Genomic DNA, 15,809 nt, shown 5'->3' with positions numbered 1-15,809 from the left:
TTATGTGATAAACCCAAAGACCGCAGCTTCTGGGAAAAGAACCTACTCTTCGAAAAAAAAAAAAAAAACTGCTGGGAAAACTGGAGAAGAGTATGGCAGAAACTAGGCATTGACCAAAATCTCACACCACATACCAAAATAAAGTCAAAATGGGTTCATGATTTAAATATAAAGGCTGATATTATAAGCAAACTGGGGAAGCAAGGAATAGTTTACCTATCAGATCTATGGAGAACAGAAGAATTCATGACCAAACAGGAGTTAGAGAACATTACGAAAAGCAAAATGGATAACTTTAATTACATTAAATTGAAAAGTTTTTGCACAAACAAAGCCAATACAACTAAGATTAGAAGGAAGGTAGAAAATTGGGAAAGAATTTTTACAACCAGTGTCTCTCATAAGGGCCTCATTTCTAAAATATATAGAGAATTAAGTCAAATTTATAAGAATACAAGTCATTCCCCAATAGATAAATAGTCAAAGGATATGAACAGGTAGTTCTCAGATGAAGAAATTAAAGCCATCTATAGTCATATGAAAAAATGCTCTAAAGCACTATTGATTAGAGAAATGCAAATCAAAACAACTCTGAGGTACCACATCATACCCATCAGATTGGCCAAGATGACAAAACAAGAAAATGATAAATGTTGGAGAAGATGTGGGACAATTGGAACACTAATGCATTGTTGGTGGAGTTGTGTAATGATCAAAACATTTTGGAGAGCAATTTGGAACTATGCCCAAAGGGCTGTAAAAATGTGCATACCCTTTGACCCAGCTATAGCATTTTTAGGGCTATATCCCAAAGAGTTCATACAAATGGGAAAAGGACCCACATGTACGAAAATATTCATAGCAGCTATTTTTGTGGTGGCAAAGAATTGGAAATTGAGAGGTTGCCCATCAATTGGGGAATGGCTGAGCAAGTTGTGGTATATGAATGTAATGGAATACTATTGTGCTATAAGAAATGATGAACAGGCTGACTTCAGAAAAACCTGGAAAGTCTTATATGGTCTGATGTTGAGTGAAGTGAGCAGAACCAAGAGGATGTTTTACACAATGACAGCCACATTGTTGGATGACTAATATTGATAAACTTAACCCTTCCAAGCAATACAAGGAAGACATCTCCAAAGGCCTCATTATGGAAAATGTTATCCACATCCAAAGAAAGAACTATAGAATTTGAATGCAGATTGAAACATACTATTTGCTATTTTTTTTCTCTACTATTGAGTTTTGTTTCCTCTTTCTGGTGGTTCCTCCTATTGGCTCTAATTCTTACTTACAACATCATTAATGTGAAAATATGTTTAATAGGAAAAAAAACCACTTCTCTTTCCATTACTTCACATTTTGTTGATTGAATTACTGGATTTCAAGGAAAACTCTTGAAACAGTTGTACTTTATACAAATCTGGATGCTGACAATTTCAAAATGTGAAAAATGTTTGAAAAATTCTAGATCTCAAAATCTTAGTTTCAAAGCATACAACTTTATGACATGATTATTTACCTAAAATCAAACTTTTATAATATCTATTAAAATATATTTATATTATTGGTCATTCTTACAAATGTTAAATCAACCAATGTAGTCATTTGTTGTGTTTGAAAAAAAGTAACATTTTAAAATCCTTTTCTCCCTGACCTCTTTTTTCTCTTCTGTAAAAAAAAATGTTAGTACTACTCCATTTCCATAAAGTCAATATGAGTTGGAGGAAGGGGAAGGGGATGATTATTTATTAAGTGTCTACTATGTGCCATGCACTGTGGTAAGCTAAATATTATTTCATGTGATCCTCTCAACAACTCTGTGAAGTTGGTGTTACTATTATTCCCCTTGTTCTTGTTTTTATTTAATCATTTTTTTGTTATATCTGATTATTCATAATCCCATTTGGGGTTTTCTTAGCAAAGATATAAAGGTAGATTTCCATTTTCTTCTCCAGGTCATTTTATACATGAAGCAAACTGAGGCAAACAGGATTAGGTGACTTAGGTCACACAGCTAGTAAGTGTCTGAAGACAGTTTTTAACTCACAGAGATGAGTTTTCTTGACTCCAGGCCTGGTACTATATCCACTATGTTACCTAGCTGCCTCTCAAATCTTCCTGATTCTAGCCAGGCCCAGTGCTCTATCTACCAATCTAACCAACCATCTACAGGGGTATGTTAAAATCTTCCAAGGGATCATCATATGACTAAAACCAATTTTTATGTGGAACTCAGTAGATTACAAACAATGTTTATTAAAAATTCAACAGCAAAATAGTTACCCAAATTCAAATGAGGCTCTGAACAATATAAATTATACTGGACAGCTATAACTCTGTAAAAGCCCTCTAGGTCCTCAAGTGTGACTTTTTGACTGACTCCAAGCTTCAGAGAACAAATGCCCTTAATAAAAAGATGTGTTCTACAAAACCTGGCCTGAGTCAAAAGGTTGCACCCAAATACCTAGAAGGTCACGTGTGGCCTTGAGGCCACAGGTTCCCCACCCCTGGAGATATACCGACTGAATTCACATTTGGAATGATAACCACTAATATAAACTTGTTTTCTTAGATTCCATAAAATTTTGATAGTGGTCAAAATAAACATGCATAAAGATATATTCTTTGACATATGATTTTGAGATCTATAATTTTTGCTATATTTCTCACATTTAAAATTATGTCTGTATCCAAATTTGCACAAATTAAACTGTTCTGAAAAAGCTATTACAAAAATTCTTCATCAATGATATTAACATGCAGTTATGAACAATTATAGGGAAATTGTTACAACAACTTTTACAGAATCATTCTGGTATCATGATAGAATCATTGTGATATCTGAATGGACATCTCAAAGATACTTAGAGTTCAGGTGAAATGTATTCCTAGTATATTTTAAAATGCTAATATTGGCATTCTTATCCCTTTGCCTTATAACACTAATGTTGCCATTTTTTATTGAGATGTGATGCATGATGGTCCCAGTTTTAATTTAAAGAAGAAATAGTGCATTTTGAGCAATTCATAGCAGATTAATGTCACAAAGATTTATAAAAAACAAAGATAGTTTGTAATGAACGTATTAGAAATCCCCTAGAATGGAAATCAAATTTCATTTGGTACAATTCCCCCCATATACCAATATTCACTGGGGAAAACACAGTTAATGCAAAAGGGTAGGTGTCTCAATAAAGTTTTCAACACTGAAAACCTGGCAGGACTTTCGATACTTTTGGTTTTTTTTCTACACTTAACAAGAGGAAAAATGAAGAAAACACACAAACACTGGCAACAGTGACAACAACAACAACCTATCAATAAGTAGCTGGTGCTTTTAAATAGTAACTGATCACTTTGCTCATTTAAGTTCAATATGCATTGAATAATGTTCTGTGTGTAACGTGTTGTACTAGGTGGATGTTACCGAAACGCAAAAGAAAAATCAGTGAATGCCCTCTAGGACATTTTACTCCAGTGTATAGGGAGATTGAAAGGAAACATTCAGTATTTGAAATCTCCATCTACCCACTCAAGCATCCTATCTCCTCCCCAGCCCCCAAATCCACATTTTATTGGTCTTGGGCAGGATTAAAAAAACAGCATGCTTAATAACCACTTTTCTACTTTGATTTTTCTATCATTTTTAAGCATTTTTCTCTGTGGATTGGGATGAGGAACCTTCTAAACTCTAAAAATTCACTTTCATATATTCATGAGATCTCCAAATGACAATCAGAACTCACTCTTGTAGATAGGTCAATTTAATATTAGGAGGGGCAGGTCAAGGGAGAGAGCTACCTGAATTCAACAGTGTGGATAAAAACAGAAATTTTATGAATTTTTTGTTCATATGTGATGAGGAATAAAAGGAGGGTTGTACTTTATTCCTATGACTTAGAAACTTGGCCTCTGGTTATGTTCCTATTAAAAATATAATGATGCCACTGCATTACCTAATTATAAGCATTAAAAATACTCCTCATTGCCTCTGGTAAGATTCAATTACTAATTAGATGAGCAGAGGGGGACAGGGGCAAGAAAAAGATTCTTTATATATATACATTATACACACAATTTAATAAGGTAAATATGTTAATGAATTATGGTGTTTCTGAAACCTTTGGCATACTGAATCATTTTTAGGAAATTGTCTCTTCAATTTAGGCTGAAAGCTCTGGCATTAAACTGAAGTTCAACATGGAGAGTATCACCATATTCTATCTCACAGACTGCAGTTGGATAGGCTGTCTGAGAGAAGCAGGGAAAAGGAATAAGTATTTATAAAACACTTACTCTATGCCATGCACTGTGCTAATAAAATATTATCTAATTTTATTCTTACAACACCTGTGTGAGGTGGGTTATCATTAATCTAATTTTTCAGTTGAGGAAATTCAGGCAAATTGATGTTAAATGACTTGCCCAGGATCATACAACTACTAGATGTCTGAGGCTGGATTTAAACTCAGGTCTTCCTGACTCCAGGCCAAACTTTCTATGCACTGCACCTCTAGGCAGCTGTCTTGGACTAGAATAGATGTTTCAAGTGAAATCTCATTTCAGTTCTAGAAAATGATCCATGTGTATTTGTCTAGACTAGGTAGCACTTCTACTATATAGCATCAACACTACCTCATCTGCCATTGCCATTTTTGAATAAACAAAGCTTCATTGAGCATTTATTTGTATAAAGTCTCTTGCTAAGAGTTAAAGATTTTTTTTAAATAAGTAAAATATGACCCCCTTTCTTAAGGAGATAAAATTATTACATGAATTACTGTACTAAAGTTGCTTTCTATCTTCACTAATGTCTTCTGTCTATGCTTAATCATTATGTAGAAGTAATCCTAGGTTTTCTAAGCATATGTCAGGCCAGTATGAACTCTTTCAGCTCCTACCAAATGCAAAGTCTTAAAGTATCATATCAGTAATAGACTGACAGCTGAGGACCAGCTTAGTTCCATTTACCAAGGTGTATTATAAGTTTGATGAGGTAAATTTTCTTTTCCTTTTCTTTGTTCTTCTCCTTCCTTTAATCCTTCCCTTCTTCCTTCCTCCCCACTTCCTTCCATCATATCTTCTTTTCTTCCTTTCTTCCTTCCTTTGATCCTTCCTTCTATCCTTCCTGTCTTTACTTTGTTCATTTTTTTTCTTTTTTTCTTCCTTTTTATTTCATCACTGTCAAAAGCCATCTATTAAATTATAGTGGAATTGTACCAGTAGAGGAAGTACTTGCATTAACAAAATCCCAGATTTTGGAAGTATCAGAGTAAATGCATTGGTGGAGTTGTGAACTAGCCCAACCATCCTGGAGATCAGTTTGGAACTATGCCCAAAGGGCTACAAAATTATGAATATAATAAGAAATACAAGAATATTTCTTCCTTTGTCTGTGCACTCTACATTTCTTTAAATGCTAAGAGTTATCAGAAAACTTTTACAATTTCACATTGTTTGTGCAAAAACTTTTCAATTTAATGTAATCAAAAGTATCCATTTTGCATTTCATAATGTTCTCTATCTCTTGTTTGGTCATAAATTCTTCCCTTCTCCATAGATCTGACAGGTAAACTATTCCTTGCTTTCCTACTTTGCTTATATAGTATCAATCTTTTTATCTAAATCATGTACCCATTTTGACTTTATTTTGGTATATGGTGTTAGATGTTGGTCTTTGCCTAGTTTCTGCCATACTATTTTCCAATTTTCCCAGCAGTTTTTGTTAAATACTGGGTTCTTATCTCAGAAGCTGGGGTCTTTGGGTTTATCAAGTAATAGATTACTATAGTCATTGACTTCTGTGTCTTGCATACTTAACCTATTCCACTGATCCACCACTCTATTTCTTAGCCAGTACCAAGTAGTTCTGATGATTGCTACTTTATAATACAATTAAAGATCCGGTACAGCTAGGCCACCTTATATTGCATTTCTTTTCATTAATTCCCTTGATATTATGGAAATTTTGCTCTTCCAGATGAATTTTGTTATTGTTTTTTTCTAGCTCTAAAAAAATAGTTTTGGTAGTTTGATTGGTATTATACTGAATATGTTATTTAATTTAGGTATAATTGTCATTTTTATTATATTAGCTTGGCCTACCCATAAGCAACTCCAATTATTTAGAACTGATTTTATTTTTGTGAAAAATGTTTTGTAATTATGTTCAAATAGTTCTTGGGTTTGTTTTAGCAGGTAGTTTCCCGGATATTTTATGTCTATAGTGACTTTAAATGGAAATTATCTTTCTATTTCTTGCTGTGGGGCTTTATTAGTTATACATAGAAATGCCAATGTTTTATGTACATTTATTTTATACCCTGTAACTTTGCTAAAGTTGTTAATTTCTCCAGAATTTTTTTTCAGTTGATTCTCTAGAATTTTATATGTATACCATCATATCACCTGAAAAGAGTGATAATTTGGATTACTAATTGTCATTTCTAATTCCTTTAATTTCATTTTCTTCTCTTATTGCTAAACCTAACATCTCTAGTGCAATATTGAATAACGGTAGTGATGATGGGCATCCTTCATTCACCCCTCATGTTATTGGGAATGTGTCTGACTTCTCCACATTACATATAATGCTTGCTGATAGTTTTAGATAGATACTGCTTATTATTTTATTATTCCTATACTCTCTAGTGTTTTTAATAGGAATGTGTGTTTTATTTTCTCAAAAGGTTTTCCTGCATCTATTCAGATAATCCTATTATTTCTGAAAATTTTGTTATTGATATTGTCAATTTTTCTGATAGTTTTCCAGCCCTGCATTCCTGATATAAATCCCACTTGGTCATAATATATTATCTCTGTGCTAATATTTTATTTAAAATTTTGCATCAATAGTCATTAGGGAAATTGGTCTATAATTTTTTTTCTCTGGTTTGGATCTTCCTGGTTTTGGTATCAGCACCATAAATAAGTCATGAAAGGGATTTGGTAGGACTCCTTCTTCATCTAATTTCCAAGTGGTTTATATAGTATTGGAATGAATTATTCTTTAAATATTTGGTGGAACTCATTTATAAATCCATCTGGCTTGGAGATTTTTTTTTTTCCTTAGGGAGGTCAGTGATGGTTGTTTCAATTCATTTTTCTAAAATGTTGTTTTTTAAATATTTTTTCCTTTTCTGTTAATCTGGCCAATTTATATTTTTGTGAATAGTCATCATTTCATTTAGATGGTCTGATTTATTGACATATAGTTGGGCAAAATAGCTGCTAGTTATTGATTTAACTTCCTCTTCATTGGTGGTGAATACTCCCTTTTCATTTTTAACACTAGTAATTTGGCTTTCTTCTTTCTTTTTTTAATCAAGTTAATGAAAGGTCTATTTTACTGGCTTTTTCATGAAATCATTTAGTTTTAATTATTAGTTCAATAGCTTTCTTAATTTCAATTATATTAATATGTCCTTTGATTTTTGGAATTTCTAATTTGTTATTTAATTTTGGATTTTTAATGTTTCCTTTTTCTAGCTATTTTAGTTGCATGCCTAGTTCATTGGTCTCTTAATTCTCTATTTTATTCATGTAAGCATTTAGAGATATAAAATTTCCCCTAAGAATTGCTTAGGTTGTATCTCATGGTTAATCATTTAAACTCTCAGTGCCTTCAGTCATATACCTAGGACTATAAATTTCAGAGAAGTGTCTGGTTTACATTGATGGAGAAAGTTTCATTATTGGGAGTTCTTCATACAATGATATCTCAATCTGGAACACACCTTCCCTATACACTCCCACAAGAGAAAAAACAAAATTATTTCTGATTGTTTAAATTTATCACATATCTGCCATGATATTTTGTTCAATTTGATTACAATCTTCATTATTGCTGTTGGTGTTATTTTTTTCCAGAATGAAGGGGATGATTGCACCATTTATTTTGCCCTAATCAGACAGAATCAGAAATATTGTATTCAGCCCTTGGTATCATATTTTAAGAAGGATGTTGAAAATATAGAGAATGCCCATAATTAATCAATCAAAAGGCCACTTATTGGAAATTAGGTAAAAGAACACTCCAGGATTGAAGGGTTGGAAAGAGGAATAGCCATTCAAAGATATGGAGACATGGAATGCATTTTCATGTTCATTGAATGAGAGGAGGCCAGTGTAGCTGAATTACAAAATGTGTGAAGGGAAGTAAGATATAAGAAGACTGGAAGAATAGAAAGGGGCAAATTATGAAGGATTTACCAGAATGGCAATGGGCTTTCAGATCATCTCATGTAAGTTTGTTAAGAAGATGATGACTTTAGCCTGGAATAGATTTAGGTAATGAAAAAATAGTGCCCTCAAGTGACTGAAGGAAGAGAGACTATTTTTGCTCTGCTAGAATGGCCTACTCTAGGAGCACTGGATGGAGATGAAAGGGAGGAAGATGTTAAGTTTGATGTACCAAGAAATTTTCCAACATAATATTTGACTGCTTCATGAAGGAGTGGTTTCCGCCCCACAGGAAGTCTTCAAGAACTTACGGGACTATTTTTTGGACCTGGTAAAGAGGGAATTCCAATCAGTTCCAAGTTGACCTAGATGTCCTCTGAGGTCCTTTTTAATTCATAGCTTATATGCTTCTTTTAAAAATGCCTGTTGAATCATACAATTGCCTAGACAAGTTGGTAATACAACATCAACAATATGTTTATATAGATACAGATATGTCTATATGTATATGTATGTGTATAATATGTACGTATGTATGTGACAGACACAGAATATGATTAATTAATTGACTCTAGAATTAAATATGAGGAAGAGATTGTATTGGATTGCATTTAGAAAATCATCTAGTACCTTGAATTAAATAACCCAAATGTCTGTGTATAAACAAACATCATTTTCAATAGTAAATCTCTTGATTATTCCAAATGGCCAAAAATCATTAGTACAACACAATTTCTGAAAAATAATAATCTTAGGTGATTTAGAGGGCAATGAGGAGGTGGACATAAGTAGACTGCAGTATATTATCAAGAAATACTCATTTGTAATAAATGATGCAGCACTTCCTAAATCCTGTATGGGGTTGCAACCCATAGTTTAAGAAATGCTGAAGGGGTAGTTGGTGAAAAAAGTTTAAGAAGCCCTGATGTAAAGGATACCATTGAGGAAATGAAGAGCTGTAGTGAGAGTAAGATATAATAGATCGATTGCCAAGTAGCTAATGTTATCCATGTAATGTTAAAAAAAATTGGAAAATATATTAGTTGGATTTTTATGGAGTATGTTTTTGGAAAATATGTATAATAAACACACAAAATGAGAGCATGAATCATTAACAGGTATACTGTTGAAAGGAATGCAAACACAAATGAAATTTCATATTCATTTCTTTTTTCTATATGGTAATTTTATTTGTTTTTTTTTTTGTTTTCAACATTTACTTCCACAAGATTTTGAGTTGCAAATTTTCACCCCATCTCACCCCTCCCCCCACCCCAAGATAGTATCTGCATTCTGAATACCCCTTCCCCTAGTCTGCCTTCCCTTCTATCTCTCCCCGCTTCTCTTATCCCCTTCCCCTTCAATTTTCCTGTAGGGCAGGATAGATTTCTGTACCCCATTTCCTGTATTTCTTATTTCCCAGTTGCATGTGAAAACATTTTTTAAACATGTTTTTAAAACTTTGGGTTCCAAATTCTCTCCCTTCCTCCCTCCTCACCTACCCTCATTGATAAGGCAAGCAACTCAATATAGGTTAAATATGTGTAGTTATGCAAAACACTTCCATAGTAGACATGCTATGAAAAACTAACTCTATTTCCCTTAGTCCTATCCCACCTCACCATTTATTCTATTCTTTCTTTTGACCCTGTCCCTCCTCAGAAGTGTTTGCTTCTGATTACCCCCTTTCCCAATCTGCCCTCCTCTCTATCATGCACTATTGTCCCCTCCCCCACCCCATTTTCCTGTAGGGTAAGACAGATTTCCATACCCAAGTGAGTGTCTATGTTATTTCCTCCTTAAGTCAAATCCTATGAGAATAAGATTCACTTATTCCTTCTTACCTTCCTTCATTTCCCCTCCCCTGTAAGAGCCTTTTTTTCTGTTTTTTTTTTTTGTGTGAGATAATTTACCTTGCTCTACCTCTACCTTTCTCCTTCTCCTAGTATAATCCTCTCTCACCCCTTAATTTTATTCCCCAGATATGACTCCTTCATTTTCAACTCACCCTGTGCCCTCTGTCTATCTATCTATCTATATATATACATACATATAATTTTTCCCCTCCAACTACCCTAATACTGACAAAGGTCTCATGAATTACAAATATCATCTTTCCATGTAGGAATATAATCAGTTCAACCTTAATAAGCCTCTTATGATTTTCTCTCTCCTGTTTACCTCTTCCTGTTCCACTTGAGTCTTGTATTTGAAAATCAAATTTTCTATTCAGCTCTGGTCTTTTCATCAAGAATGCTTGAAAGTCCTCTGTTTCACTGAATGACTATTTTTCCCCTGAAGGATTATACTCAGTTTTGCTGGGTAGGTAATTCTTGGTTGTAATCCCATCTTCTTTGCCCTCCAGAATATTATATTCCATGCCCTGCAGTCCCTTAATGTAGAAGCAGCTAAATCTGGTGTTATCCTGATTGTGTTTCCACAACACTTAAATTGTTTCTTTCTGGCTGCTTGTAATATTTTCTCTTTGACCTGGGAACTCTGGAATTTGGTTACAATATTCCTAGGAGTTTTCCTTTGGGGATCTCTTTCAGGAGGCTATTGGTGGATTCTTTCAATTTCTATTTTGCCCTCTGGTTCTAATATAGCAGGGCAGTTTTCCTTGATAATTTCTTGAAAGATGATGTCTAGGCTCTTTTTTTGATCATGACTTTCAGATAGTTCAATAATTTTTAAATTCTCTCTCCTGGATCTATTTTCCAGGTCAGTTGTTTTTCCAATGAGATATTTCACATTGTTTTCTAATTTTTCGTTATTTTGGATTTGTTTTACAGTGTCTTGATTTCTCATAAAGTCACTAGCTTCCAATTGCTCTATTCTAATTTTTAAGGAAGTATTTTCTTCAGTAATCTTTTGGACTTCCTTTTCCATTTGGCCAATTTTGCTTTTTAGGACATTCTTCTCCTCCTTGGGTTTTTGGACCTCTTTTGCCATTTGGGTTAGGCTATTTTTTAAGGTGTTATTTTCTTCAGTATTTTTTTCAGTCTCCTTTAGCAAGCTGTTGATTTGTTTTTCATGATTTTCTTGCATCACTCTCAGTTTTTCCTCTACTTCTCTTACTTGATTCTCAAAATCCCTTTTGAGCTCTTCCAAGGGCTGGGAGTGATTCATATTCTTCTTGGAGGCTTTGGATGTAGGAGCTTTGGCTTTGTTGTCTTCTTCTGGTTGTATGTTTTGACCTTCTTTATCACCAAATTAAGATAATACAGTCTGACTCTTTTTGCGCTGCTTACTCACGATCCCAGCCAATTACTTGAGTTTTAAACTCTTTGTTAAGGTAAAAGTCTGCTTCCAATGTGGAGAATGTACTGTCCCAAGCTTCAGGGGTTTGTACCACTTGTACAGTTTGTACAGAAGTATCAGAGATACTTCTAGGGACCTGAAAATTTTCAGTTCTTCCAAGGTGCTATGATAAGGAGCAAGGTGTTTTCTCTCCACCACCACAACAAGCTTCACCACACCAGCATTCCTCCTTGCCCCAGGACTGTCCCTCACAACTGTGACCCAGATCCAAGCACCAGTAAAGCAAAAGATTCCTGCCTCAGCACTGGCAAAGAGATCCCTGCAATCCTCCTCTGATCAGCCACTTGATTCCCCCTCACTCTGTGGGCCAGAAGCTCAGCAAATAGCTGTGGCCCCACTCGAGACTTGTGGCTGAGGCCTAGCTCCTCTCTCACTGCAGTCACAGGCTTTTCCCACTGACCTTTCAAGTTGTCTTTGGCCTTTGTGGGTTGAGAAGTCTGGAAACTGCCACAGCTGCCCATGATTCAGTCCTCTGAGGCCTGCTCCAGGGTCACTGTGGCCTGTGTGCCCACGCTGACCTGTGCTCCTCTCCCCATCCCAGCATGATATACCTTACTGATCAACCATCCAGGCTGTCTTTGGCTGGAAATTTGTTTCACTCTGTCTTTTTGTGGGTTCTGCTGCTTTTTAATTTGTTTAGAGTCATTTTTTATGGGCATTTGGAGGGGATTGGGGGGAGAGCTCAAGCAAGTCACTGCTTTCCTTCCACCATCTTGGCTCCACCCCCCCCATATTCATTTCAATTAAGAAAATAGGTCTATATGAATATGTAATGCATGTTACATTATATCAATTAAACAAATAATATATACACTGTATCTACATATAATTCAATAATGACACTTAAACGTATGCATCATCCTTATAGAGATCATGATCATTAACTCCTCATTTCATGTGATTTTTGTCCATATCATTGTACAAATCCTGAACAAAAAATTCACTTTTGGGACTTTCTTTTATATCACATGTCTTTTTTTTTTTAAAGCTACACTTACTCCTTGGAAAGAAAGCTATGGCGAATCTGAACAGCATGTTAAAAAGCAGAGACATCACTTCACCAAGAAAGGTCCATATAGTCAAAGCTATGTTGTTGTTGTTCTACTAGCAATGTATGGGTATGAAGGTTGGATTAAAAGGAAGGCTGAGTGCCAAAGAATTTATGCTTTCAAATTGTGGTGTTAGATAACTTTTTTGAGAATCTCTTATACAGCAAGGAGATCAAACCAGCCAATCTTTAAGGAAATTAATTCAGGCCATTACCTGGAAGGTCAAATACTGAAGCTGAAGCTTCAAGATTAACCACATAATGAGAAAAAAGGACTTACTGAGAAAAACCCCAATGTTGGGAAAGATTGAAGGCAAAAGAAAAAGATTATGGCAGATGATGAGATGATTAGATAGCATCATGGAAACAACAAAAATAATCTTAGACAGACTTAGAGAGAGAGTCGAGAAGGGCCTGACATGCTATGGTCCATAGAGTCACTAAGAGTCAGACATTACTGAACAATTACACAACAACAACAATGGAGCACAGAAACCCTCTATCATCTATAGGGGGGAAAAAAGAGTCTATCTGTTTTTATTGGCAATCTGTATAGCCACAAAATACCATTGTCTCAAAAATAATTAAAGTTGCAGGGCATCCAAAAATTAATGGGCTACATGTAGTAAATGAAGAAATGTGTACCATAATGAACAATGCTAGAGTGACTTCTAACCAAGAAAGCAGGAAGTATAATGGATAACATAGACATGTCAACAGAAATTTGAGATTTTTTATTATATCTGCCCCCTTTATTTTCCACCTCTCAAATATCAACTCTTAATGACAAGAATAATTTCACCATCTTAAATTCATACATTGAAATAACACTTTAAAGTTTTCAAAAAAAAATTCACAAATCTTATCTCATTTTAACCTATTTATAATCTATATCCCAAAAGAACATTATGGTTTAAAATTTCAAACTTCTAATTTTATAGATAAAGAAAATGAGATTATATATACATATATACATAAATACATACATATATATATACATATATACATATATATGTATATATAATGCCCAAAACTAGAATTCCAATCTCAGATATTCCAACTTCATAGATTTTTCTACTACATTCATTTATTTACTTATTCATTCATTCATTCATTCATTCATTCATCTTGGACTAGGCCAGGCCTGCACAGCCTGTAGGCTGTTTATGGCCTGTGGGCATGCCAAAGGATTTTGGGCAGCCCGTGAAAAATATAGAAGAAAACATCCTTTACATTTTTCACAGGCTGCCCAAAATCCTTTGGCAGGTCAGAGTTTATCTAGGCCTGAACTAGACCTATTAGTTCATTAGTATTGGAAACTTCATTAAAGAAGAGGCATCTGCCAAATTCAAGTCAGTTCTTTCTGTGCAATTTTTAGTTTTAATCAGTTGGTTGGAGCAGTGAGAAATTAAACCACTTGGCCAGAGTCACACAGTAGTTATTAATGAGAGGTAGGACCTGACTCCAGATCTTTATTCACATGTCACTTTTGTACTTGCTACCCCACATATATTTAGTATCACTAAATCACTTAGGTGTTTAAAATCTATCTAAGCAATAAGAAGGTAGAGGCAAGAGAGAAGAGTAGAGAAGCATTGAGCTGATGTCTCCCCAAATCCCCTTTCAAAAACTCTTAAATAATGCCTAAATTGAATTCTAGAGCAGCAGAACCAACAAAAGTTTTGGTGAAACAATTTTTCAGCATGAGAAAACTTAGGACATTGAAAGAAAAAGTATATCTCACCATAGTCATGCTTGGGTAAACCTGAAGCACAGGGCTGACCACATAGCTCAGCTACATATTAGCAAGCCAGCAGCAGGTCTTAGAGGTGGCAACAACTGCAGTAGTTTTGGAAGCTCTCAGCTCACAAGACTATTGTTCTGAAGATAATTGCAGGGGCCCTTCACTGGCACAGGATTCAGAAACCTTTTGCAATGCCCATATACAATTCCAGGTTACAGTCCCTGAATCAAAAGGAACAATAATAATAGGAGCCATGGGGAGTAGAGATCCTAGCCACACTTTCAAGGCAAAGAGGATTGCTTGTGGTCACTCACAGAAAAGAGAGGACCCTTGTCACAATTCAAGAGACAGAGGGGGTACACTAGCAATTGTAGCTGCAACTGTTGCTGCCCTAGTCAGTGTCCTAGGGCCAAGACAAGTACTAGCACTGTTCACTACAGGTGAACAAGGGTTCCTCTAGAAAAAAATAAATAGGAAAAAAATAGACCAGGGCACAGACCATCAGAGCAGTGATCAGATTTCTCCTTAAATCATATCGCCTTTGAAATACCAAAAAAAAAATATAGACTCCTAGAACTAGTTCTGGAAACAACAGCAAGAAAAACCTGAAACTTGGAATAGTGTCTCCTACACTTGGGTAGCAGAGCACAGCTTTAACAAAGTCAAAAGTAGAGAAATTGGCTGGAAAATGAGTAAATAACAAAAAAGAACTTGACAATGGAGAGTTTCTATGGTGACAGGGAAGCTAAAGACACAAATTCAGAAGACAATGAAGTCAAAACACCTACATGTAAAGCCTGAAAGAAAAATTTAAATTGGCCACAGACACAAAAATAATTCCTGGAAAAGCTCAAAAAGGATTTAAAAATCAAATCAGAGATGCAGAAGAAAACATGGGAAAATTTTTTAAAAGAGTTATGCAAGAAAATTATGAAAGAAAGTCAACATCTTGGTAAAGGAGGCATATAAATGCTAAAGAAAATAACACCTTCAAAAACAGAATTAACTAATTGGTAAAAGGGGCACAACAATCGACTATGAGAAGAATCACTTAAAAAAAGAATTGGGGGGCAGGTAGGTGGTGCAGTGGATAGAGCACCAGCCCTGAAGTAAGGAGGACCTGAGTTCAAATCTGGCCTCAGACCAAACACTTAACACTTACTAGCTGTGTGACCCTGGGCAAGTCACTTAACCCCAATTGCCTAAAAACAAAAACCAAAAAAAAAAAAGAATTGGTAAAATAGATAAAGTGGTGCAAAAATTTATTGAGAAAAAATTAGTCCTTAAGAAGTAGAATTGGACAAATGGTAAAAAAAAAAGATGCTCATTGAAGAAAATCATTCCTTAAAAAATAGAATTGGGCAATTGGATGCTAACAATTCCATGAAACACCAAGAAACAATCAAACAAAATCAAAGAACAAAAAAAAAAGAAGAAAATGTGAAATATCTTATAAAAAAAAACTGACCCAGAAAATAGATCAAGTAGAGATAATTTAAGAATCATTCC

Source organism: Vombatus ursinus, unplaced genomic scaffold (assembly GCF_900497805.2).
Source record: "Vombatus ursinus unplaced genomic scaffold, bare-nosed wombat genome assembly UNPS02007408.1, whole genome shotgun sequence".
NCBI classification, from domain to species: domain Eukaryota; kingdom Metazoa; phylum Chordata; class Mammalia; order Diprotodontia; family Vombatidae; genus Vombatus; species Vombatus ursinus.
The sequence above is the reverse complement of the archived record's forward strand: the minus strand, read 5'-3'. Positions refer to the sequence as shown.